The following is a 26,128-nucleotide window of genomic DNA, read 5'->3' as shown; positions in this document are numbered from 1 at the left end:
TAAATGTATTTATTTTTCTTCTACCTTACCTGAAGAATGGAGCAATATCTTCCACTAATTAACTGACACACAAATGAGTCCAAGTAGGTCAGTCTTTGGAGTTTTTAGGATAGGATGCATTTTTTCCAAAAATATATGAAAATTATTATTCATGTCAGGACTGGCAAGAATGCTTTCCTGCAAATCAAATATTTGATTGTCATTACACTTATTCACTTATAACTAATATGTAAACAAACATTTACATTTGTGCATATGTATTATGTTTTTATAAAATTTTTTAGTTGTAGATGGACAGAATGCCTTTATTTATTTATTTATTTTAATGTGGTGCTAAGGATTGAACCCAGTGCCCTACACATGCTAGGCAAGCGCTCTGCCACTGAGCTACAGCCTCAGTCCTGTATGCTTTTAAACTCTCCTCTGGGAAAAAAAAAAAAGTTAGTGAACTCTCAGAGATGTGAAAGCAAGGGTTGGTGGAGTCAAAAGTGTTAGCATCCTGCCATCCTGTGGTTTTGTTCAGTACTACAGCATTGTTTCATTTGGAATTTCTATGTGAATGTCCCAAAGTATCCGAAATAGGGTTAGAATCAGAAGTGAAGTAACTTTTAAAACAAGTCAGAACGTAAATAAACGTTCCAAAGTAGAAAAATTTCCTTTTGATTTTGGTTTTGGACCTAAAATAACAATATTATCACTAACATACACTCCTTTAATTTTTTAATCTTTGGAAGGTATTTCCACAGTCAACAGTATCCAAAGTCACAAGGTAACAACTCAATGTTAGATATTTTCCATTTGAATAAACAGAAACATTATAAGTCCAAGTGAAAAAAATCTTATTTTAATACTCTAAATACATCACTGATTTTTTAACTGACAAGGTGAAATTGATACTTCAACTGAAACATGAACAAAAATCTCGAAGACTGTAGGTAGCCACAGAGCTTCAAGAGGTATACAGCTGCTTATCACCCCAATCTTCCACCCTCTACTTCAGCCTAACTTAGTATAGAAACAGATAATAAGTTTTTATTTTCAGAGTATAGATTCTATGCTAGATTTCATTAGATGTACATCTCATTAGAACCTATAAAACAGAATGTCAAAAAAAGACTGAAGGACCCAAATGATCACTCTAAATTTTATTTAATACTACTTCCCCTCCCCATCTTTTGTCCAAATCTGGTGAGAAGTCGCCTTCAGAGCCAAGCAATAGAATAGCCCACCACAGTCCCCACCAGTAACAGTGCCCCAAACCCCAGCAACTGTTTGCAGCAATGTGGGTCACCTGTTACAGAAATAATGGTGCGGTTAAACATTCTAGCATTTTGTTCCAACAACCATCAAGCATCAGATTTTGGAAATACCTCAACAGCTTGTGGTTTGCTCTCCATCCAGCTTTTAAGTCAGATGTTGCATGCAGAACATCCATTTATAACTCTAGCTGATGAACTTAATTGGCCAATAAAAGATAACTTAAGCTTTATATCATATTATTGTTTACTTCAAAATTTGAATAAAGACCAGGTGGTGGTTTCATGATGTACACATTGTCTCTTACTGCTTTTACATTTCATTTCACTTCTCTTTGAATCCTCCTCCTCTCCCTCCTCCCCCTCCTCCTCCCCCCCCCTCCTCTTCTTCTTCTTCTTTTGTTTGTTTTTGTTTTGTTTTGTTTTGCTATGTTTTCTGTTTTCAGTTGAAGCTCCTCTTCTCACCTGACCCTCTGGGCATCTTCCACTTCCAGTCTGTCACAGTCTGATTTACATCTTCTATAACATGCTAAATGAAAACAAAAGATCCCAATGTGAGGCCCAGGTAAATTTGCCACAGGCTGGCAGAGGTACCTTAGATCTTTAATCTGTTCTCATTCCACATATGCTTTGTGGTAGGAGGGGACTGGGGGTATCAACTGAGCTGAGCTTTTAAATCCAAATTGTCAAACTGGTTTACTGAGAGCAGGTTTACTGAGTGCAGGAATCCTGTACAGAAATCAGAAGTCACATTGGTAAAGGCAGATTTTTAAAATGTTCAACTCACAAAGATGGCAAACATTGATTTAAGTGTTTAAAGAAAGAAAGAAAGAAAGAAAGATCTCTTGAGAAAAGGAAGAAAGGGAGGGAGGGAGGAATAGAAGACAGATTTAAACCTCAGTACAGAAACAACAATCTTGGTTGTGTTTTTACTGGGTGCTCTAAACTTGGCATGTAACCTTCCTCATGATATCCAATACTGAGACTCCCGATTTTCATATAAGAATGTGAACCTGCTTTGAACACATATTGTGTATTAGGCATTCTCCATGTGGCCTCTTGATCTGCATAATGACCCTGTGAAGTACATACTCATCTTATTTTACAAATGAGAAATCTAAAATATTGAGAGCTGAAGTATTTTACCACCAATCTGGAATATGAAGCGGGGCCCATGGCTGCCCATGAGGAAACAAACCTAAGAGATGGAACGTGTGTCCCAGGAAGGGCAGGATGGGAACCCAGACCTTCCTGTGGTTCCAGCAACACTCTGGAACCATCTCATTCTGCCCTGACTTCCCTCCTCCTGTTCTTCTGGCCTCTTTTCTCTTCTTTCTCCATCCATCTTTCTTCCCTTCACATCTTGACCTTCTCTTTTCTCCCAGATACTATTTGTTCATTTTTTTTTTTTAAATAATAATACCTTACTTTCCTTTGCTTTCAACCTGGTAAGTAGACACAAATAGTAACATATAGACATAAGTGCACTGAGCCTGAATTTGGCTCTTGCTCCACTGTACTTTGGTTGTGGGATTTGAGCAAATTGCTTAATCCTGAATATCAGGTTCCCCATCTGAGAACTCAAACAATAGCATGAACCTCCTGAGGTTAAACTGAAGACTAGAAGTTGTGACCCCTGTAAGTTAAGTAGCCTGGTTCTGTTTGCCTCATAACAAGAACGCAGGTGAATACCTGCCGTCTTCCTCCTCCTCCTCGCCATCATTTTCTCATTGTTATCATCCTCATTCAATGTTATTCACTTAGAAAACCTTTTCGAGTATAGTATTGAAATGTCTTTTCCATTTAATTTTTTTTCTTCCACTTGTTTGATGGCAAATTGCTCAAGGGAGGTGACCTCTCTTTTTGAATGCCAGAGATTCACAAAAGTTAAATAGTTGCTATTATAACCCCATCTCTAGTCTCCAGTGTAAAGTTGGTGAAGTATAAATTTAGAATAAATTGTTACATTAAAGGTCAATTCCTCAGTGAGGAAAGCCATATATTGCTTTTTGCCTTAAAGTGGGGCATGCGCTAAAGTGGGGGTGGATTTAAGAGGCATCTTGCAGCCACAGTTCTCAATGCTTGTGCTTATCATGACCTTAAGGCTGCAGGATGTGGTAGGCTGGATTGGAAAGAGCTAAGTGATATGTCCCTCACCACTGACTTTCAATTATCAGTCAACTGTGGCTTTCCTTAGTAAGGTCTCCATACTAAGGACATCTCCAAAAGGAATAGAGAAAATTGAAATCCACGGGAATGCACCTTTATAACAAGCATTTCTACCCAGCAAGATTAAAGTGAACAGAATTTGGAGGTAAAGGAAGGTAACAGTAATTGCTCACAGTAAAACTACCTCAATTAATTCACATCATTCTTATTTTTTTAATAAAAATATTATGTTCCTAACTTGGCTTAATAAAAAATTAAATTCCCCTTATATCTGTGCTAACAGACTTAACCCAGTCACACAGTATTTTTGATTTCTAAGTTTCCTATCCTATACATACTTGAATTTGTTCAGGGTTAGGAAATCCTTTTGGTGTTCAGTTTATACCTGTTAATGCTATTTTCACATTGCTCTGCTCTTCAAACCTCCTTATTTCTATTTAATGATTGAAAAATAGAATTTGTAGGTTTTCCGAGTTCGTTCAATGCTTGGAACATAATTCACAAACTAAAATGCTTACTGAATGATGTTGCTCCTATAGAAGATTCTTAACCTCAATAACTACACGCATGGACGGCATCCAATTGCGTCTCTGCCCTTCCATAGAATCCATGGAGGAGAAAGTCATGCTGATATATTTCCAAACTGTCTGTGAAAATGCCCTCAGACTTGCCCCACAGCTCTCCAGTGAAAAGTGCAGGAGGCCCTGGGTTTATTGTTGGTGCTGCTATTGTTTAAATCACAGTGTTACTGTTCCCCTGAGATGCCTATTAGATGGTAATTTATGAATTCAATGTTTATGATCCTTGTGACATTTCTGCACTGTTACATTTGAATAACAATAATTTCAGGGCTTTTACCAACTTGTTTTCAAAATTCAGCCATGAATCATTCATTTGTCTTAGCCTTATTTGTGTGTTCAGTATTTTCCACTAAAAATGAACTCACACGTCTTTTCACAAAATGATGTTCTAAAAAATTGATTTGATGTGCAAACTGACCTGCGTGAGGTGAGGACATCTTGGTCAATTCAGATGCATGTTTGTTAGGTTAACCAATTCTGAACTAAGTTAACAATTAACTTGCTTAATCTGAAAATCAGTTACATATCTCCAATCAGCCTCCCCTGTTTGGACAAAAATATATCCAAAGAATCTGGAAATATTGGTTCCAAAAAAAAGAGGACCAAGGTTACTCCTTGCTCTTAATAAAGAATTCTGAGCTCTTCTGGGCTTGTCAGAGGGATGTTTTTTGGCACTCATTCATCACGAAGTCTCAGTAGCTTCCCCTGGGAAGGAGGCATAGGGTTAGCAGACACAGAGCCACTGTGTCTGTTTTGACCTTACTAATTTACAATTTCCATGTATCAGAAAGTAAATGGTTTCAGAGCTGATTTAGTGGCAGGCTAGGGAACAGCTAAAGAGGATCCTTGAGTTGTGGATAAGTTTCTTAGTGCCTTTTTTTTTAAAAAAAAAAAGTAGCAAAATATAGAAAATGGAACTTGTATTCAAAAAGTATATATTAAATGCACAACAACCACCATAATTTATAATTCCAAGAGATTAAAAAAGTCCCTTTTCATGTTAACATGGAAAAGTTCTTTTAAAGGAATAAAAAGAGTCTAAGCACAGACCAGGCTCAGTGATTCATAGTTGGGGTGGTGAGGTTAGGCCCCCAAATCCTTGGCATAACTTCTGCCTGTTATTGAGGAGAAGCAGGAAGATATAATTGGCTAGACTCTTTTCCTTAAGTAGGTGGTATGGAGAAAAACTGAGCTACTTAAAACTAATCCATGTAGCTTACTCCAATTTCTTAAAATCTGTATAAGCTGTGATTCTTGCACAGAGGAAAGAAACTTCAGTGTGATTGCTCAAGGAAACCTTAGCATGGTTGCAGTTTCTGTTATCTGGAAAAGAGGAGAGGGTAGGGGAGGTGGAGGAGCGAGTGCTCTGAACAGCTGGTTGGAGGTTTAAGGCCATTGTGAAGTTTTGAATAAAGCTGACAGAATTTTGTTAAATGTAAGCCATCATGTTGGCATCAAACCTCCAATAAATAACAGTGCCTCCCTTTCCTATCTTTCTGCATTGACCATGCTCTGCCTATGGCCAATCCTGCAGCTCCTCCGATACCTGTCTTGCAAAAGCCACTAGAGTCTCCCCAGCCACACTCAGTTTATTCCCTTGTTACTGATCAACGATGTGACTTAGGCAAACCTCTTCACTGCTCTGAGTTCAGGTACAAAGTCTCTGAAACAGGACAATATATAACATCCAAGTTAGAGGGATTGTAAGAACCCCTTTTCCCAAGGAAGGAAGGTCCTCTTGCTTTGCTTTGTATGAGCAGATTGAAAAGCCTCAGCTCTTCCATCTAAGAGCCATAGGGGCTTCTGCTAACACCAGGTCAAAACACACCTTCCATTATCTTTCTGCTCCTGCTCACATTGTCTTCAAACTGGGTGGAACAGAATTCCAAGTTCTCAAACTTGTCCACGAAGGTCCTGCAATTGCACCAGAGATTCATCAGACACCCATGGCAGCCTAGGGAGGGTTGGGAGTTATAACGAAGAGCAGCTTACCATGGTAACTGTGTAAATTTCCCACTTACCTGAAGAAATTTACCCTGGTTTTATTCTATGCTGTTGCATTAAAATAAGTTTAAGAGTATTTAGTCAAGCAATTAAAATTCCACCCCAAATGTTTCAAGTAAAATTGATGCTAGAGAAAAGTACTGTGTCCCTGTGGCTTTGTGTATCCTAGGCACAATGCTGATAGGCCCAAGGGAACACGAACCTGAGTTTGAGAAGCATGGCCTCACTGTTCTATGACAGACCTGTGATACACAGTCCCACTCTGGCACTCATTCTGCTCAACAATGGTCCCATTCATCTTAGATTGACTTTTTTTCTTATTTCCCACAAATATGATAACCGAACATGTCTACTCTTCAAACTCTAGTATAACTTTTATTTTTCTTATTGAAACAATATATGCCATCTGAGATTCCTCAACTTTCATCTCAAAATGTGTCAAATTGATACTTATTTCTACCTTTCCCTTTTCTTATTCCAAGAATGTACCCCTTCTTCTGCTACAAGTTTCACCTCCCTGGAGCCCTCTGTCTCTTCTGAACTTGTACCTCTAATTATCCTCCTCCACTTTTTTATACTTTCTGTTTCTTCTCTAAATTCAGCTCTTCCACCTAGGTCATACCTCCTGTGGTTTAACTGAACTTAACCAAAAGTCTGCCCATGGGCTAAGTCTCTTGTCTCCCCTGTACTCCTTAGTGTTTCTAGATTTCCACTGAGCCAGCCTTGAAGGATGCACACAAGGAATTATGAAAAAGACTACACCACCCACCCGGAACATTCAACTTCAGCTCCAAATTTGGTAACTGCTTTTCAAGTTGCACAATGAAAACAGCACCCAGGTGGCAGATACATAAAGCTTAACATACACAAGGCTTAATTGATAGCAGATTCAAATATGGTCAAAGTTCCATTTGACTCAAATGTCTCTATTTAGGACAATTGCAATAAGAGTAAAACTTTGCATAGTCATTATTGAGGGAATAGTGTTAAAATTTTTTTTAGTCATTAATTTCTGAATTATAATAGATAATGTCTAGTTAAAATTAGAAGATTGGGTCTGGGGGTATAGGTCAGTGTTACAGTACTTGATATGAAGGATCAAGTCCCTGGGTTCAGTTCACAAAACCACATACAGAGAGAGACAAAGGGGAGAGGGAGAAGGAGAGGGAGAGAGAGGGAGGGAGGGAGGGAGACAGAGAGAGAAGAAAAAGGGAAAAAAAGGAAGACTGCTTTAGAATTCCATTTTCTGAAACCAGGAACATTTGCCACCAAGAACAAATGGCATCTTGCTCTAAGTCATTTTTAATAGATTTGAAAGCAGCCTATTAAAGGTACTAGCCTTACTGAGATAAACCAGAGCCAGGGGACCCTGAAACCATCCTGACTAAGGAGAGGTTGCTTTGAAGGGATTTTGGCCAAGCTCCAAGTAGAATTTAGAAATCTGAGTAGCAGCAGAACTGGGTCATGAGTCTAAGAACCTCTCTAAAATATCCACTGCACCAATCTGCAATCATTAACTCCACTCTCTTGAGAATGAAATTTGCAAAGGAAAGCAGCTGAATCCAAAGGTCTCTTGTGAAGCCTAACTGGAATAGAGGTTTTAACTATAAATTTCTATGAGCCACAAGAAGGGACAGGAGAAAAAGTGGTAATATGCTTACTTATTTACCGGGTATAAACACAAAACGAACTGTAATTAGTATGCCTGTTTATTTGACATTCTTTGATAACCTTTTATCTGTTCCACCTTTGTGTAGAGCCATTTGGCTTTTTTCCAGACCTCTAATTTGACCCAGATACTAGAAGTAAGCAGCTAATACAGACCTGGTGTACAGAAGAGAATAATATGAAATCTAAACAAAGAAATACGTTTGCAGTCTGTAGTTCGACCCTCAGCACTAATGGATCCCTAAGGGGATATACCCAAGGACACCCAAGAGCTCTTTCTGCCACATCTTGCAAACATGACACCCAGCTGCAGGATGCCAACTGAAGAAAGAATGTTAAAGGGAAAGTTTGTGATTCATAATACCTCACTCTTTTCCTGAAAAAAGAGGCTACGTGTTTTTTAAGGTCCATTTTAGGGCTTCCAGTTGAGAATTATTCAGCCCCTTCTTGGTAAAACTGAGTGGAATGTTGCAAAGTTTTTATTTTCTGGAGGGCTCTTAATAAAATAACAGTAACATTCCAGATATTTTAGACTCATTCTATTTGAAGTTCAAAATAGAAGTAAGTGCATTGGTTTCCTATGTCAATCTAACAAATGAACACAAACTTGGAGCTAAAACAATATACATTTATTCACTTACTATTCTGGGTGTCAGAAGTCTGTAATTTCCTTCACTGGACTAAGATTGGGGTACTGGCCAGTATGCCCTCCCTCAGGAGGTTTGGGAGAAGAATCCCTTGCCTTGTCTTTTCCACTTTCCAAAACTGCATCCCTGCGTTCCTTGACACATGTCCCTTTGTTGCTAAGGCCCCTCTTGTCATTGTCTACTGTGTAAGCCTAGAGCTACTGAAGTTTCTGCAGAGAACAAGTTCAGACTTTACTAGTCATGACTCTGCATCTCTGACTTTGCAAAGGGGTGAGTTAACAGGGTCACACAGGACAAAACCCATCATTCTGAGATGCTGTGGAGAAATCAGGAGGTATACTTAGAGCTGATTCCAGGGGGGACATAATTACCTATCCTGTCCTGAAAGCCCTCAGAACCCAGAGCAAAGCTACAGTCAACAGCACCATGGAGCATGTAACATTAATGAAATAGCAAGATTTCATTAATGGAAAGTGGGGGAGGGCACCTTGCTGAAAGCTGTGGATACTCTCCCAAAGGAGAAAAGTGTGTAAGACAATATCGAATATAGAGATTTCTGGGCTGTCCCGACCGGCAGGACACATCAACGACGGCGGCGAACCTAGGTGGGGAGGAATGAAGGGACAAGAGACACGAGGGATGACAGCAAGACAGGAGTTCTGATCAAGCTGCAAACTTTTATTGTTCACACAGGGGTATTTATATGCTGGGGATGGGGAAGCTCTCTTATCGGCAGTTGCTAGATGTGGGTGGTAAAACTGCCAGCTGCAGGATGTCTGATGATCCTGATAACCACAGGATGTTTCAGGAAGATAGGTGGCTGCAGGATGTCTCCCACGCAGGATGTCTCCCAGGGGGCTGTTTCTTGTAAGTGTCAGGCTATTCTTTGAAGGAGAACTTCCTTCTAGCCCCTGACACTGGGCAGTGACAGTGACTGAGTTAACATTATGAATAGCAATGATTATTCCCCTGGAAAGGCTGAGTAGGAACACTTTCACCAACAGCCCTAAGCTTGAATTCTAGTCCTGCCGCTCAACAGCTAGGTTACCTTGGGAAAGTAACTTTTCTGAGCCACAGTTTCCTTAGCTTAAAGCAAGATTAAATGCAATCTACTTCATAGGATATTGTGAGGGTTGCAGAAGACCAACTGCCTAAAACATATGGCATCCACACAGCCCTGGCATCCACACAGCCCCGTGTGCAGCAGCACTGGTGGCTGAGGGAGAGGGAATATGACATGGAGTGACCATACAGCTAGTGGATATTCAGTTGCAGGGTAATTACAAACCTCCACCTCTATCACCAGAATGCTGGGTATGGGGAAGGCATTGATTGATGTGCCCTGGTTTCCTGCTATCTATAGCTCAGGGTTCACCTGAGAGTTATTAAAGTTCAAGTGAGCTTTAGACTCCCCAGCTATCTTCTGCGGTGCAAGCTGCAGTTTGCAATACCAGACGAAGACCTACCCCCATTGATATTCAGTATTGACTATTGATGTCATCACCTGCTCATCAGCACCTCAGCAATCACCATAATGTTTCCCTGCTCTTCTGACTGCATGTTTCTTGTTCTTCCTAAAGCTTTCAATCATGCACCATTTCTACTTGTCTCAGCATTTATACAAAAAAAGGTGGGCCTTTTATAAAGACATGCATAAGTTTAGAAAGGAATTCTATTGGGAACTGACCAATTACCATAGAGGGAAAAAAAAATCTTAGCTGCTTTTAATAGATGGTTGCACAGGAATTTTCCTGGACTCCAAAGGCATAATTCCTCCTCATTGATTCTTTTTACTTATAACATTAGGATCCATTTTGACGTAATCACCAAAGCAGGGAATATAATTTGCTCTAGTTCAGTCCCCAGCACTTCCCCCTTTCTTTTCCCCTCTCTCTGCTTTCCTCCCTCTACTCTACTGATCTTACTGATGTATCTTATTTATAGTTTTTTTTTTTAATTAGCATCTTGTGGATATACTTGATGTTGGGATTCACTGTGCTGCATTCATATACATTCATACAAAACTCGGGTCAGATCCATTCCACTGCTCTTCCTTTCCCATCCCTTCTTTCTTCTCCTCAATTCCCTTCATCTACTCCACTGAGCTTTCCTCTATTTTGATTAAATTCTCTCCCCCCCCCCTTTTTCCCCATTCTCTCTCTTCCCTCACTCAATTTGGAATAGCTTCTACCTATCAAAGAAAACATCAGACACAGAGACAAAGCCACATAAATATAGTTATCTCATGCTAGACACAGTGCCAAAAACATATGTTGGAGAAAAGATAGCCTTTTTAACAAATGGTGCTGGGAAACCTGGAAATCTATATGTAATAGAATGAAAGTTAACGCCTCTCTCTCTCCCTGCACAAAAAAGTCAGCTATAGGTGGATTAAAAAACTAGAAATTAGACCAGAAACCCTGCATTTAATAGAAGAAAATATAGGACCAAAACTTCAATATTGGCTCAGGAACCAAATTCGTGAAGAAGACTCCTGAAGCACAAGAAGTCAGAAATCAATAAATGGGATGGCATCGACTTAAACAGCTTCTGCACAGCAAAGGAAACAAGTGCATGAAGAGAGCTTACAGAATGGGAGAAAATCTTTGCCACCTGCTCATCGGATAGGTCATTAATATTCAGAGTATTCCAAGAACTCAAAAAACTTAACACCAAAACAAATATATAAATAAAACCCAATCAATAAATATATAAATAAAATATATAAGTAAAACCCAAATAACCCAATCAACCCAATCAACAAATGGGCAAAAGAACTAAACAGGCATTTCTGAAAAGATGAAATACAAATGGTCAACAAATACATGAAAAAAAATTTCAACATCTCTGGCAATGAGGGAAATGCAATTCAATACTACATTGAGATTTTATCTCACTCTAGTCAGAAGGGCAATTATTAAGAATACAAATAATAATAAATGTTGGTGAGGATGTGGGGGAAAAGGCACACACACAACATTGTCAGTGGGACTGTAAATTAGTACTATCATTGTGGAAAGCAGTATGGCTAGTCCTCAAAAAACCAGGAATGGAACCACCACGTGACACAGCTACCCACTCCTTGGTATAAATCTACAGATCTAAAATCAGCATTCTGTAGGGATACAACCACATCAATGTTTACAGCAGCACAATTCACAATAGCCAAGCTATGAAACCAAACTAAGTGCCTTCAACAGATGAACAGATAAAGAAAATGTGGTATGCATATACAATGGAGTATTACTCAGCCATAAAGAAGAATGAACTTGTGATGAATGGATGGAACTAGAGACTATCATCTATGTGAAATAAGTCATTTCCCAAAAGTCAAAGGTTGAATGTTTCTCCATTTTTTAAAATCAGTAGTTGTTTGGTGCTCAAGACTATTCAAATGCTATTGTGTAGCTAATGATTCTAATCCCTCTGGAAATATTGCAGATTAAAAACTTCTAGGGAACATGTGCTATCATTTTCTTGTTTAAAAATTGAAATTGTTTTTTCTAAATTGTTGTTTCTAAACTGCTTCTCAACAAATTCGAAATGGGACAAGTAAGGCTATAAGGGAGATATCTAAAGGAGCCAAGGAGATGATTTTAGGCACACAAGTGCAGGGGACTGCAGATAGGCAAAGTGCTTGATTTTGTTCTGTGCATGCTAGAGTCAAAAGGGAAGCACATCAAGATGTGTGCAGATGCTCCACAACTTAGGATGTGTTCACACCCCAAACAAATCCAACATTTAAAAATACCGTTAAGTTGAAAATGCATTTAATATACTTATCCTCCTACACATCATAGCCTAGCCTACCTTAAATGTTCTCAGAACACTTACATTAGCCTACAGTCAGGAAGGATCATTTAACACAGAGACTATTTCATAATACAATGTTGAATACCTTACACAATTTATTAAATACTGTCCTGAAATTGAAACCCAGTGCGAATGCACGGGTATGCTTTTATACAATATCAAAATTTTAAAACTCATAAGTGGAACCATCACCAAATCAAGGACTGTCAGTACTTTAAAAAAGGAAAGCATATACATTAGCCTAAAAAACTCTTCCTGCAACTAAACTCAAGTAGGAATTTTTGTAATGGTCTTCATTATAGCATGTTGGTATGTTAACAATGTGTTACAAAATATAAAATCTTTTTTTTTAATTGCCAGGCTGTATTTTTTAGAACAGTTTTAAGTTTACAGAAAAATGAAATACAAAGTGCAGAGAGTTCCCATAGAGTCTTTTCCATCGGTTCTCAATCTTCAGTTAGCGTTAGTGTTCACTCTTCACCTAGTAGAGTTCTGGGGGTTTTACCAAACACATAATGCCATGCACCTGCCATTATAGTATCTGTATGGGTCAGGGTTCTCTAGAGGAACAGAATCAACAGGAAGTATAGTTATAAAAAGGGGACTTATTAGGTTGGTTCACTCAACCAGAAGCTGGATAGTCCACAATGGCCATCTGCAGGCTGGAGAGCCAGAAGAACCAGTAGGAGCACAGTCCAGGAGGCTGCAGCGTCAGAACAAGAGGGGTCAATGGTGCTACCCCAGTCCAAGATTGAAGGCTTCTGGGGAATCACTGGCAGCATTTGCTTTGGAAGAGTGAAGAAGTGAGAGTCCCATAGCCTCAGCGGTTTACTGTAGCAATCAAGAGCAAGGTCAAGAAGAATGGAGCTTGCATCTGCTGCTGCTTCCTTGTTCTTCCAATTTTTATTCCATCCAAGACATGATCCTATTGGTCAGTGCTGCCCACGCTTAGGGAGGGTCTCCATTTCAGTTGGCTATTCCATATGCCAATCATTCCTGGACAAACACTCAGCAACACACCCATAATCCCCTTATACTCCTTCTTATCTTTAATCAATCAAGTTGACAACTGAAATTAGCCATTACAGTATCATACAGAATAGTTTCACTGCCCTAAAAGTCCCACATGTCCCACCTGTTAATCTCCCTACCCACCCCAAGTCCTGTAACCAATTTTCTTTCTATTGTTTATTGTGGTTTTGCCTTTTCTAGAATGTCCTATAGTTGAAATCTTATACTATACTTCCTTTCAGATTGTCTTCTTCCATTTAGAAAAATGAATTTAAATGTCTTATTTTTTAATATTTTTTCATGGCTTGATACCACTTATCTTTTATCACTGAGTAATATTCCATTCCATACCACAGTTTATCCATTCACCTGGTTGCTTTCAAGTTTGGGTAATTATTATTTATTAATTTCAACCACAGGATTTGACAGGATTAAGATCCAACCATGGGGATTCTCTGAGTTCTTTCCATTTTTTCTCAAAAATATTACATCCAGAATCAAGATTTACTATCCCAGATAATAATAAAACTATCTTTTAAATTTTTAACTATCTAGGAGACTGAAGACCCTTAAAAGGCCATGGAGCAATTTCCCATTCTCTAATGAAGGATGGATCATTGAATGGTATGTTGCTGGGAATCTTCCCTCAGCTGGTAGAAGAGTCTTCCTGTCTGCCAGAGTAGTGCTTCCAAACTGATTAGATAGGTGAATCACGTGGACATTCTGATAAATGTCAGATTCTGATGCAGTGGGTCTGGGTTGGTCTTGAAATTTTGCCTTTGTGACCTCCCCACAAGTGAAGCTGACCTCTCTGAACAGCAGGGTCTTTCTGTATCTGGCTTATTTTGCTTACCAAGGTGCCTTCCAGTTCTATTCATTTTCTCTTTCAGAGTTTCAGTTTATGGTTGGCCAACTCCATGGCTCTGGGCCTGAGGTGGAGCAGAACATCCTGGCACAAGGGTGTGGCAGAGGAAAGCTGCTCAGCTCAGGAAGTGGGGAACAGGGAAAGCCAGAATATAAAGTCTTCTTTAAACAGAGCATGCTCAAACCAGCATTCTGAAGGCAGAGATAAATACATTCCATTCCAAATTAATAAGTATATTTCTGTGAAGGATCACATACACATTTCTAGGATTTTCATAAGCCAAGTGCCACAGACTTGGTTGCTTAACTTTCAGAAATTTATTGTCAGAAGTCTAAGATCAAGGTTGCAAAATGGGTGTAGTGGCACAGGCCTGTGATCCAAGCAACTCAGGGTTGCAGGCCAGTCTGGGCAACTTAGTAAGCCTCTGTCTCAAAAATAAAATTAAAAGGTTGAGGATATAGCTTAATGGTAGAGCACTCTGGGTTCAATCCCCAGTACTGAAAAGAAAAAAAAAAGAAACCTTTTTTTTCAGGGTTTTTTTTTCTTTTTCAGCAGGATTGTCTCCTTCTGAAGTTTGTGAGGAAGAACCTGTTCCTTTTTTCTTTGGTTGGCTGGTAATCTGCGGTTCCTTGGCCTGTACACACAGCACCCTGAATTCTGCTCTAACCTGGTGTCCTCTGTACATGCACATCACTGAGTCCAAATTTCTCCTTAAAAGGGGCACCAGCCATACTGGATTAGGAACCCAACTTACTCCAGGATAACCTCATCCTTATTTAAATGATTGCATCTGCAAGGGCCATATTTACAAACAAAGTCACATTCTGAAGTAGTGGAGGTTAGGATTTGGGCAGAAGGAAGAATAGTTCAACCTCCAACAGAGCAAAATGAAATGGGATAAACATTTTAGTTGCAAATGAACTGCCCTTATACGGATGCAGACCTTGGGCATCTGGTTGAATGACTGTGGCATTGTTCAATGTCTTAAAGAAGCATTTGACAAGCCCTAGCTTGTATTTAATTCCTGACCAAGTTCTCAATTATTTACTCAGAAGCAGAAAGTGCTGGCTTCTGAAAGCCTTATGAATGAGATTCTAAATATGTGGGACACTTTGAATTTTTTCCTGTAGTGATGCTTGGATGGAAGCATCCATATGCAATCCATTAAAATTATACTTCAAAACTCTAAGGTTGTTTGCAAGCTTTTCTGTCTACTAAAATCTTACTGGATATCCTGAAGATATGTGTCACTACAAAGAGAAATGGTAGGACTGTCTGTGTAGTCACTACCAACATCAGGAAAAGAAACTCCTTTTCATGATCTACTGACAGTATCTTCATATGGAAGATGGGATCATTACTGTAGGAAAAGAAAGCAATCCAGTCTCTCCAGAGATGCTAAGAAGACCACATATTACCTTTCTAAATGTGAGGAATTAAACTCAGAAGTCAGACATCTGACTTCTGATTGACTTCTAAACCTAGAAAATAGGTATCAGGTGATAAATACTAAGTAATAAATAAATAACCACATAATGGGTAGACAGACACCATTGGGAAAAATAAAAAGCCATCCTCATGATGAAGTACTCAGAGTCCTGGGAAGCACCACAGTGTAGTATTGGAAAACGAAGCTGTTATCAGCTTCTAATATTATTCTCATACTGCTGTTGCTGTCATAGCCATAACTACCATCATATCATCATAATTATCTTCTAATTATCTTGTTTAAAAGGCACTGCTCTGAAGGCTGAGCCACAATAGTGTAAGTTTCAGGCCAGCCCTAGCAACTTATTTAGACCCTGTCTCAAAATAATTTTTAAAAGTTGGGGAATATCGTTCAGTGGTAGAGCACTTGTGTTGCATGCACGTGGGTTCAATCCCTGGTACCCCACAAAAGAAAAAATCTTTTGAGGAGTATGTTCCAAGGAAGCCTTCTACTATCCTGTAGCTGTGTGTCTGGCCAATCTTCAGGCTTTAAATTGAAACAGCTCTTGGTTGAATCCTGTTTCCACCACTTACTAGATCTGCTGCCTTACACAACATTAGGGTGACTCTTAGCTATAAAACTGGTATAAATCAGCATAGTGTACAGTAAATTCCAAATGCCAATATATTTCAGAAATTACTATTTTGAGCAAGCTCACTTTTTCAAAAATAGAGAACCACCCCCACCCCTCAAAATCGACACTGAATGGTAAAGAGGTCATTTATCATATTATACTGGTGGAGAAATATAGGGAATAGATGTTCATATCAAAATTACTGTCTAATTAAAACCTTTTATGGTATGTTTCTAACATCACTTAAGACAGCTGAGCATCTTGTTACCACTAAAAACCAAGTAAAAGCTGATGCTAAGAAACCAAATCTTTAGAGAATTCTTCATCGGTAATGAGGGAATATGCTATCTGGCCCATTATGATAATATCATACTCTTCAACCAAATAAACAGTAAATGACTCAGAGGAAACAAATGAGAAAATTATACACGTTAGAATGTAGTATAGAAAGACATGTCAGTGTTCATTGCACAATATTTCTCCATGGGTAGTTTATCACATTAAGATAACATTTTCTCTGAGATAGTAGAGAAGTGATATATCTTAGCAATGTGTCTATAATGAATTCAGATGCAAGCATGAAATGAAGATGGGTTTGGTTAGAAGAGTCTATGCATAGGGGTCTTTTATTTTAACATAAAGCATGTCATTGTGATATTCCTCCTCTGTCCTTACTGCAGTCACAGATCTAGACAAGGCTTTTCACCCAGTCCTAATCTGGGTTGACAGTCTGCAGTGTTAAACTCTGACATGGAATCTGGAAAACATGATGTGGACACAGTGTGGTACACTGGCTTTTTCCTTATTTGATCTGAATCTTCTGAGAGTTTCACCCAAAGGGTATTTTTAAATTTCACTTTGATTACTAATTTTCAGTCACATGTTCTCCTGTTAAAAGTTCAGCTTGACAGGGGCCAGCACAAAAGAGAACCCTAAAAGTAATCCTTACTTAACAAGATATTCTTTTATCATCTAAATTCCTCAACTTGAAATATTAGCAACAATATTTCACATCAGTCATCTAATACTTCTTTAAAGAAAGATGTCTTTGAATCAATTGGTTAGTCCTCTGGATCTGTTGAAAATTTTGAGGGGAAAGTGATATGAAAGTGATAAGAATGGACAAAAAGAGGAAAATAAAATTTAAGAGGTAAAAATCATAACAAGATATAAAATTTTTTAAAGGACTCAAGATATCAGTATACACAGGCCATTTCTTATCACTTTCCTCAGAAGATTTGAATTTTGAAGACTTTTGAAAAAAAGATAATTCTATTGGCCTAATTTATTTCAAAGTATGTTCCCCCATCCAAAGGACACCCATTGGTGCTCTCTGGGGGAGAAAGAAAGAAAGGAAGGAAGGAAGGAAGGAAGGAAGGAAGGAAGGAAGGAAGGAAGGAAGGAAGGACCATTTTAGATAAAGAGTCATCCCTAATAGTTCACTCTCTTCCATCCCAGATCCTCTCTACCAGAGAAGATATTTGAGATAGGAAAAATAATACCCAGGCTTTTTACAGCCTCCCAATTAAAATAAATTGTTAAGGAAATAAAGACTAGAAGGACAGTTTAAAAATATTCTAGATTTCAAAACCCACAGAAATATCAAATCTTTATCAGCCTCAAGTTGTCATACCAATGGCAGGGTAGAGGTCATTGAACTTAAGTTGCAATTTTTTTAAATTAGAATTTTGTAATCGATTATAATACAGCACACAGTTGTCCAGCATGAAGTCAGTGGAGAAAAAATAAAATTAAATAGGTTGGAGGAATTTAATAAAATCTTTCACTGGCCACAGCAGAAAGCAACCATTAGACTGGCCTAGTAAGGCATTTGTGTGTAGCTTGCGATATTAATGTCAGGTATGGGTGCTCCACTACATGACGAGCTGATCAAAGGCATGACAGGGTATTCCACATATCTCATTTTAAAATAAGCTGAGTCTTGCGGGGGAGGCAGCAGTGTGGACTGCACTGTACCAGGAAATCTGTATCTAAAATCTGACTTGATCTTTTAAGAGTTATACAAGTTTGAACTGTCTATTCATCCTTGTTAAACTTCAATTTCTTCATTAGCTAAGTTAGAACACACTGGAGTCTCCATGTTCAACTCATAATATTTTTATGAAGATTAAATGACCTCAAACATGTAAAAGAGTAACGTAAACTGCAAAGCACTGTAAAATTTCAGTGGTTAGAATAAATAAATATTTGTTAGAATCTGCTTACAAAGGAGCTGTTTTGATATTTTTCACCTTTTCTTGTAGTCCCATTGCTGTGTATAAAACATGTTTCTTGGATTCAAGTTGGTGGTCAATTAGCTTCTTACAATTCCACCTCAATAAAATGCTGAATCATAGTACAAACATTTCAAATCAAGGCCTTTTAAAACAATCCTTCCTAGCAGAGAGTATATTTCTCACTTTTTTCCAGATCTTTAAATTGAACACTGCTGCCCTCTGAGAATGCAAGGCTAACATCCTAATTTATTTTCAATTAGTGGTTAATTTGCTTTAAAATGTATGTTATCAACACTTCTTGGTCCTCAGAGTTTCCTGGAGCAGTCGAGAGTATTGGGAACCCAACTCATTTTCCTTTTCTGTTGCATTAATAGGTCACATAAAATCACAGCCTACTCTGAACAAACTTGGAGAGAGACACAGGTTGCCAAAACCTCGACACCCTTCGTGGGAGTTCAACTTGCTGACCATTTCCCCTTCAGCCTCCCACAGAACAGAGAACTGAAATCATCTGCTTGGAAACTGCCATGTGAGATACGATAGTCTCCCCAATAGATACTACAAGTGATAATGGCTTCCCTACATTACATCTGTATCCAAGTAATGATATAAGTTGTATAAAAAGATCTCATTCACCAGCAACTCTGATGTAAAATATCAAGGGATAAGCTCTAAAACGTTTTCAAACAGTTCAGATTGGTGGTGATGCAAAATACACACCTGAATCAGAAAACTTACTTTAAGATGTCAAATTGATTCAAAAGTTCAGCTTCAGTGTAAAGATTCTAGCTCACTCAAGAACTTTTAAAAAACAATAATAAAACAAAAGCTGTCCTACTGGGTTTACAAATATAAAATAATAGTGCAGATATTTTAAAATGTGGCACCTTTACTAGAATAAATAAATATATCAACAGAACCGACTACAGAAGTCCAAAATGAACTCGGATACATATGGAAAATCAAATATAATAATGATTGCACTTAGGAAAAGTGTTTGGACAAATAGGGATCTATTTTGGAAAAAACAGATCCCGACCTCAATTATTTGGGAAATTTAATTTTATATTACTAAATATCTAATTTAATATAATGGTAGACGATATATATGTATATATATTGAGCTTTGATATTTATATATATATTTTATACAGACACACATACAAACATATATATTAGAAAATAGAGGTAAATACTTTTGTAATCTTGAAGAGAAAATGTCCTTTCTAGTTATGATCTAGAATTCAGTGGCCACATATGAAATATTTGTTGATTTTGCTGGTTTGATTGCATAAAAAATTTGAAATATCCATACAGTAAAAGAAAGCAAAACTACATGAGCCATAGCCAAAAGCAAACACCATGGCAGAAAATATTAAACTCCTCTACAAATCAATAACCAAGACAAACAACCCAGTAGACAAATGTACACTCTATCAACAAGCAATTTATTGAAGAATACATATGATCAATTAACTATGCTTTGTTAAGATTATATTAGTTTTGAGGATATAATTATGTATGTATTTTGTTTGAATATATGTATGTATATACATACACATGTATCTGTGTATAGTCTATGAAGTTTGAGTATTAAAAACTAGACTGTGTTCTATTAAAAAAAAGAACTAATAAGAATATGATTGTATAAAGGATTTTTCTCTCATTTTAAACAAATATTCTATTTACACACTATTTCTTTTTTCCCCACTTATAACCCCTCCACACATAAAAAAATTTAGACTAAAAGATCACAAAGAGGACTCATATTAGAATATTAACAGTGGTTGTCTCCAGATAGTTTGATTATAAGTGATTATTAGTAAAACATGATTCTGCATAAACATGGTCTCCCAATCAATCATTTGTACCTTTCATTGAAATAAATTATAGACAAATACTGTGATAATTCTAATTTTATGAACCTAAGGATATTTACTTTATCATGTAAAAATCATTAAAAGGCGAATGATGTCTTTAAGTAAGAATTATGTCAGTTCCCAGGTGGTTCATTTTTCCTGTTACAAATCTAAAACCAAGCTTTGAACAATAAGAAATTGACAAATTTAATGTTCTGTGCTTTGTAAGGCACAATCATGAGAAGATATTTAAACCAACAATAGCACTAGAGGCAATAAAAACAAAAAAAATTGCCATAAAAGTAAATCTCTAAGATGGTGCCTATTTTACAACCATCTGTTTATTTTGTGTAAGTTAGAGAGGGGTAGAGGAAATCTGTAACTCACATACACATAAGAAATATTTAACCCAAAGACAACTTAAAATACTTTTAAAATAATCTAACAGGAAAAAAAACTTAAATCTGAATTTATGATCTAGAAAAATGACTGATGAATGGTTTTAGTACACAAATGTATTGCAATTAAACAAAGTCAAGGTCATTTTTTTAATTAGGAGATAACCAAAATCGAATTTCAAATAATTCAGCAGTGTTTTTTTCTTTCAAATCAAATATAATTCTGCTGACAGCAGAATTTCTAGCATGTTTTCTCTTGATTGAAGTGAGTGTAAGGATAGAGAAAATACAGTTGCTTGCTTAGAAAAAAACAGATTAGGAACTGGAAAAAAAAAATCTGTTGCTTTCCCTGAATTAGGGAAAAATTTGCATTAAAAGCCTAATGCTGGATCAAGGATCAAATATACTAAGTCTGCTTTAAAATTTCGACTGCTTTAAATCAGCTTGGCCCTTCCCCTGTTCCTAGTGCCTCATCTTGCTCTGCTCAGTAGCTCAATTAGCCCCTCTCTGGGTCAGCCCCTAAGTTTTGATGGCACTGCCCAGAAGACATAGATTAATTTCCTGTAGATTGTAGGTATACAGAGGAAGACCAGAAGGGTTAGCAAGGCTAACCTGTCAGTCTAACAAACAGAAAAAAAAGAAGAGGGGAAGGAGGAGGAGGGGGCTGGAGATTTAGCTCAGTTGGTAGAGTGCTTGCCTTGCATACCCAAGGCTATGGGTTCAAAAAAAAAAAAAAAAAAAAAAAAGAGGGGAAGGAGGAGAACAGAAAAAGGAAGTGTGGGAGGAAATGGTTGATAAGTGAAGATGTGAAAGCACCTAATACACAGTGCACACAGCTCGAACAGGCTGACAAGGAGAGTATAGTGCGATTTACAGGCTGGAGGGACACATCCAGGAAGAGGCTTAGGTCATGCACCAGCACTTCTCCTCTAGACACAGGTCCAGGGAAGGGAGACCAGACAGCCCAATCTGTCAAAATTCTAAGGTGTGTTACAAATGTGGGGCTGGAAGAGAGACATCTGAACAAGCAATGTGATAAGCCCTGAAGATCACAGAGTACAGGATGCCTTAGAGCACCTAGGAGAGACAACTGCTACAGACTGGGGGAAGGAAAAATATGTCAGCTGAGACTGAAAGGGGGAGGAGTTACCAGGCAAAGAGCAGGGGAGAGTGTTTCTCTGAGAAAGAGGAAATGGATTCTGTAAATACCCAAAGCAAGTAAAGTGTTGAAGAAGAAGTGAAATTAGCAGAGATTTGAAGGGAAAAAGAGGAGAGCAATGAGGTAGGACTGCAGCATGAGGACACGGGGAAGGTCACATAGGTTATACTAGGGACAAGAGGAGTCATTGAAATTCCAACCAAATAACTTGAAAAAATTTAAGTCAGTTACCAATGCCTGGCACTAAAAATAATTTTACTTTTAAACTGAAAGCAATTAAGATAATTTAGACTAGAAGATAATTAATAATTTTCAAGGCCGTAAAGATACTGTCATGGTTTTTAATCATCATTATTCTTTAATGGAGATGAACTTATCATGTTGTACAAGTGGCTTTTTAACTTTATCATCTGATGTATGTTCAATGGTTTATTTCTTTCTTACACAAATAATGTATCTTTTAAAAAAGTTCTGGGTATGTGAACTATCAGTTGTTTGGATTACAAAGAGTAAATGCTTGTTATGTTTTAGAAATGTTTGAAGTTCAACTGCCAAATTTATGAGAATTCCTAATATTTTATACTTTCAAAAGATCACAATACCAGTGAAATTGATCACTTGCTTCATCAATAAAAGGTTTTTGAGCAGGTATCATATCATATGTGTGTGGGGGTGTGGGTGTTAGTGCTAGTACAAAATTTCAAATATAAATTATATGTGACTATTGCACATTATAGGCCACTTGTGTACATTTTATAATGTATATAAAGATAGAAATTAAAAATTAATGAGCTGAAAACAAAGAATAGAAACTAAAAGTTTTAGCCAGGTGTGGTGACGCAGGCTTGTATCCCCAGTGACTAGGGAGACTAAGGTAGGAGGATGGTAGATTCAAGGCCAGCCTCAGCAATTTGGTGAGGTCCTCAGCAACTTAGCAAGACCCTGTCTCAAAATAGAAAAGAAAGAAAGGGTTAGGGATGTAGTTCAGTGTAAAGGATTAGAGATGTAGTTCAATGTAAAGTGGGTTTTGGGGTTCAATCCTCACTGCACGTGCGCGCACACACACACACAAAAAAAAAAAGAAAGAAAGAAAAGAAAGGAAAAAGAAAGTAAGAAAGGAAAAGAAGAAATCGAAGTTCTAATAGAAGAAATGGAAATTCTCTGGAGACCACAGTAATAATCCACATGAAACCTAATAAAGTGAGTCCTGATTTTTTTTCACATAGACAATAAATTCTACACATGGGACTTTCAATTTCTGACACGAAGAAATAAAATATTGGACATGGAGCATTCGTAATTCTTAATTTACAGGCGCGTCTTTACAGGGAGTTAATTGAACTTTCTTACTGTTTTGATTACAAAAGAAAAATTCCAGCCACTAGAATCAATGAGGTCACCATTTACTCTTGAATTGATTCAAGGTGTTTTGTTGCCATGTCCTTGACAAGGAATTTCAAACGTGTATAGTTGTGTGGCCCTCCTGAAGCCTTATGTTTCTTACTGCAAGGAACAGAGAAGAACAATGGGTTTAGTATTTTTAAAATTAACCCTAAGGGCCTCAATAAAAGGAAAATAAAGAGGGTAAGAGCATAAAAATGTGCAGTTAACAAGGGCCATTGTTTAAAGCCCTCTACATGCTTCCTAGAGGAATAACTCAGTATTATCTTTTCTGGACTGAGCAACTGCATTTGAATATAGCATCGAATACCCTGGCAAGGTGGTCAGACCACAGGTGCTCAGGTTTGACTGGTTTTGAAACAGTTGTGCCACTTATTGTGAGAAGCTAGGCAACTTACTTCACTTAGGCCTTTGATTTTTTACCTATAAGAAAGGTAAAGGCAGCATCTACCCTCCTAGGATTGCTGGTTGGACTAAATAAAATATGTGAGCTGCTTAGCACAGGGACTCAGGCTGTTAAAATATAAAATGTGAGCAAAACTGCTCGAGGAAATAAAAATATACTCTAACAGCACTTTTTCTAACAGAGCCCAGGATTCACGTAAAGATACTTTTTTGCTATTGTTCTTATGGAATATTTTTCTCCCTTGTTGATCACAGTGTCCTTACAAATGTCTGCCTCAATCAATACCATTTCTTTTAGATTAAAAGCTAGAGATAAGAGACTATCAAACCTGCTCTTCAAAGCAGGATTCAGAGTCCTGAGGGCCAAAGGCCTGGGTGAGATAAAAATAATTAAATCACAAAGGCAGCTGTTTCTGTAAGTCTTGGCTTAAGCCAGGCAGTGCCTAAAGCTAGACAGGCCTTGCAGGTTCACAGGCAAATGAGGTAGAAATTACAGTTCCCCACAATGGGAGCAAGAAGCTGTGAGACGGTTGTTGGTAGAGCGATGTGAATAGCCTGAAGGAGGAAGAAGGATTGAAAAGTACAACATACACACTCAAAAGTTGCTCTCCTAAATCAAAACTTACATGTGCACCTTATACTAGCCATCCACTACGAAGGGCATTTCCACAAGCTATCTTTATTCTCACCTTTTATTGATGACACAACCCAGGTTCAGAGACAATAAACTGCTTGTTCGAGATGATATAAAGAAAGCAAAAACTGCAGCCAGAAATAGCATTTTTGGGGGGCCATAGTAAGTTATCATGATCTCCTTAGGTCATGGCCATCAGAAAGACCAGGTGAAAAGGAGCTGAGCTGAAGAGAAACCATCTGCCCCCAGATTTCTAGGTGACAGGCTCCAGACATTCCACTAGATTGACAGAGCCACATTTGCATCAGAAGATCATTGAAGTAAGAAGGTAAAAATCTTAAGGGATTTTCATGTGGGTGATTCATTGCTACAGAAACCAATTCTTTGGTACTTGAGGGTTACTGGCTTCCTGTTTCTTGCCCATGTTTACAAATTGGCATCATTTGTAGAAATGAGGGAGTGCATGCTTTCAAGGCAAGGAAATGGCTCATTTAGCTCATATACATGATAAAAGAAACAGGTTGTGTAATTACTACACATCTGTGAGAGAAATTTTCTTTAAAATGGAACTTTTCCTGAATAACTACTCTTATCTCTTGACTTGGGCTTTCATCATTTTATATATACAAATATTTACTCATTGACAACTACATTGCTTCTCAACGGCATAACTTAACTATCACTTTGGGATACTTGTAAGTGAAAAGGTCCTTTGCCCAGACCAGAAACCTTCATCCTCATCCACAATGAAAGCACCCAAGAATTTAAAATCTATGTTTTAGAAATGTCTTCAGATATTCTACAATCTCCCCCCAAAAATGTCTGCTTCTATGATGCTTGTTAGAATAAATTGGACACCGAAATATGGACTGTAGAGATGTTTTCTCTTCATAATATTGTCTGAAATTTAGTAGGTGTTATCAGGAAGATGGTGACCCTTGCAGAGGATTGAGACCCATGCAGAACAGAAACCCCAGTAATCAATGATCAAAAAGTCTAGATAAGGCTTTTGCTATTTAAAACAAAAAATTCTTAGTGAGCATGACACAAAAGAACAAATATGGTATAATTCCACTTACAGGAGGCACCTAGAATAGGTAAATTCATAGAGACAGAAAGTAAGATGATGATTATTGGTCCAGAGGAGCGAGAAATGGGAGTTAAATTTGAAAGAGGTCAAAGTTTCAGGTTGGGAGGTGGAAAATTCTGGAGATGGATGGTTGCACAACAACAAGAATGTATTTTCTACCACTGAACTATATGCTTAAAATAGTATTTTATACTATGCATGTTTTCCTACAATAAAAAATTTTTAAGCCACATAAAGCCTGTAATGCCAACCCAGTATTGAATGTAGTGCTGAACCAAGAGCTAAGTGCTTTTCATGCATTCATGTCATTTAACCCCTAAGGTAAGTACTGAAGAGAATGAGATGCAAAATCTTAAATTATCTGCTTACACCACACCAACAGCAAATGGTAGAGCTGGCTTTAGCCTCGTTTCTATTTCCACAGCCTATTTGTATTATTAACTATTCTAGAACTTTATAGAACTTCATGGAGCATTTACATAAAATTCTCATTTGACTTACATTTTCATATCAAACCGTGGGCAAAAGTTTGAGGGAAAACTCTGAGGCTAACTTTCTAATACTGGCAAAAGGCTTCATTCTCCATAGAGGCTTTTTCTAAACTTTTCCAACATGGAGCCTCACACACAGCAAAGGTAATTCCAGCCTTGCGTTCTCTATGATGTAGATTGTAATGTTGATAATAAATTGGGAAGTAGGAAAGTGAATCTACTCCCCTTTCCCTGCCATTCTCTACTCTTAGTTTCAGATCATTATGCCAGCACAAGTACACGATGACCTCTTTATGGTTTCTAGAACAGACTTCAGGAACTGTGATTTTGCCCTCAGATCACACCCTGCTTTTGAAGCTGTAGCCTTCTCTCTCCTG

General features: G+C 37.8%; 1 long non-coding RNA gene across 1 annotated transcript in view; it reads right to left on the bottom strand.

Annotated features, from left to right (window-relative positions):
* Positions 1–1,667: 1,667 nt before the first annotated feature.
* LOC139702123 (uncharacterized) overlaps positions 1,668–26,128 on the bottom strand; it is a 36,283-nt gene continuing 11,822 nt past the window's right edge. Inside the window, exons 2-3 of the long non-coding RNA XR_011704724.1 lie at positions 5,835–5,920; positions 1,668–1,785 (exon numbers count right to left, since the gene is read on the bottom strand). This is a non-coding gene — a long non-coding RNA (uncharacterized lncRNA). The remainder of the gene's footprint in view (positions 1,786–5,834; positions 5,921–26,128) is intronic.

Source organism: Marmota flaviventris, chromosome 15 (assembly GCF_047511675.1).
Source record: "Marmota flaviventris isolate mMarFla1 chromosome 15, mMarFla1.hap1, whole genome shotgun sequence".
NCBI classification, from domain to species: Eukaryota; Metazoa; Chordata; class Mammalia; order Rodentia; family Sciuridae; genus Marmota; species Marmota flaviventris.
Note: the sequence above shows the minus strand (reverse complement) of the source record. Positions and strands in the feature narration are given on the sequence as shown.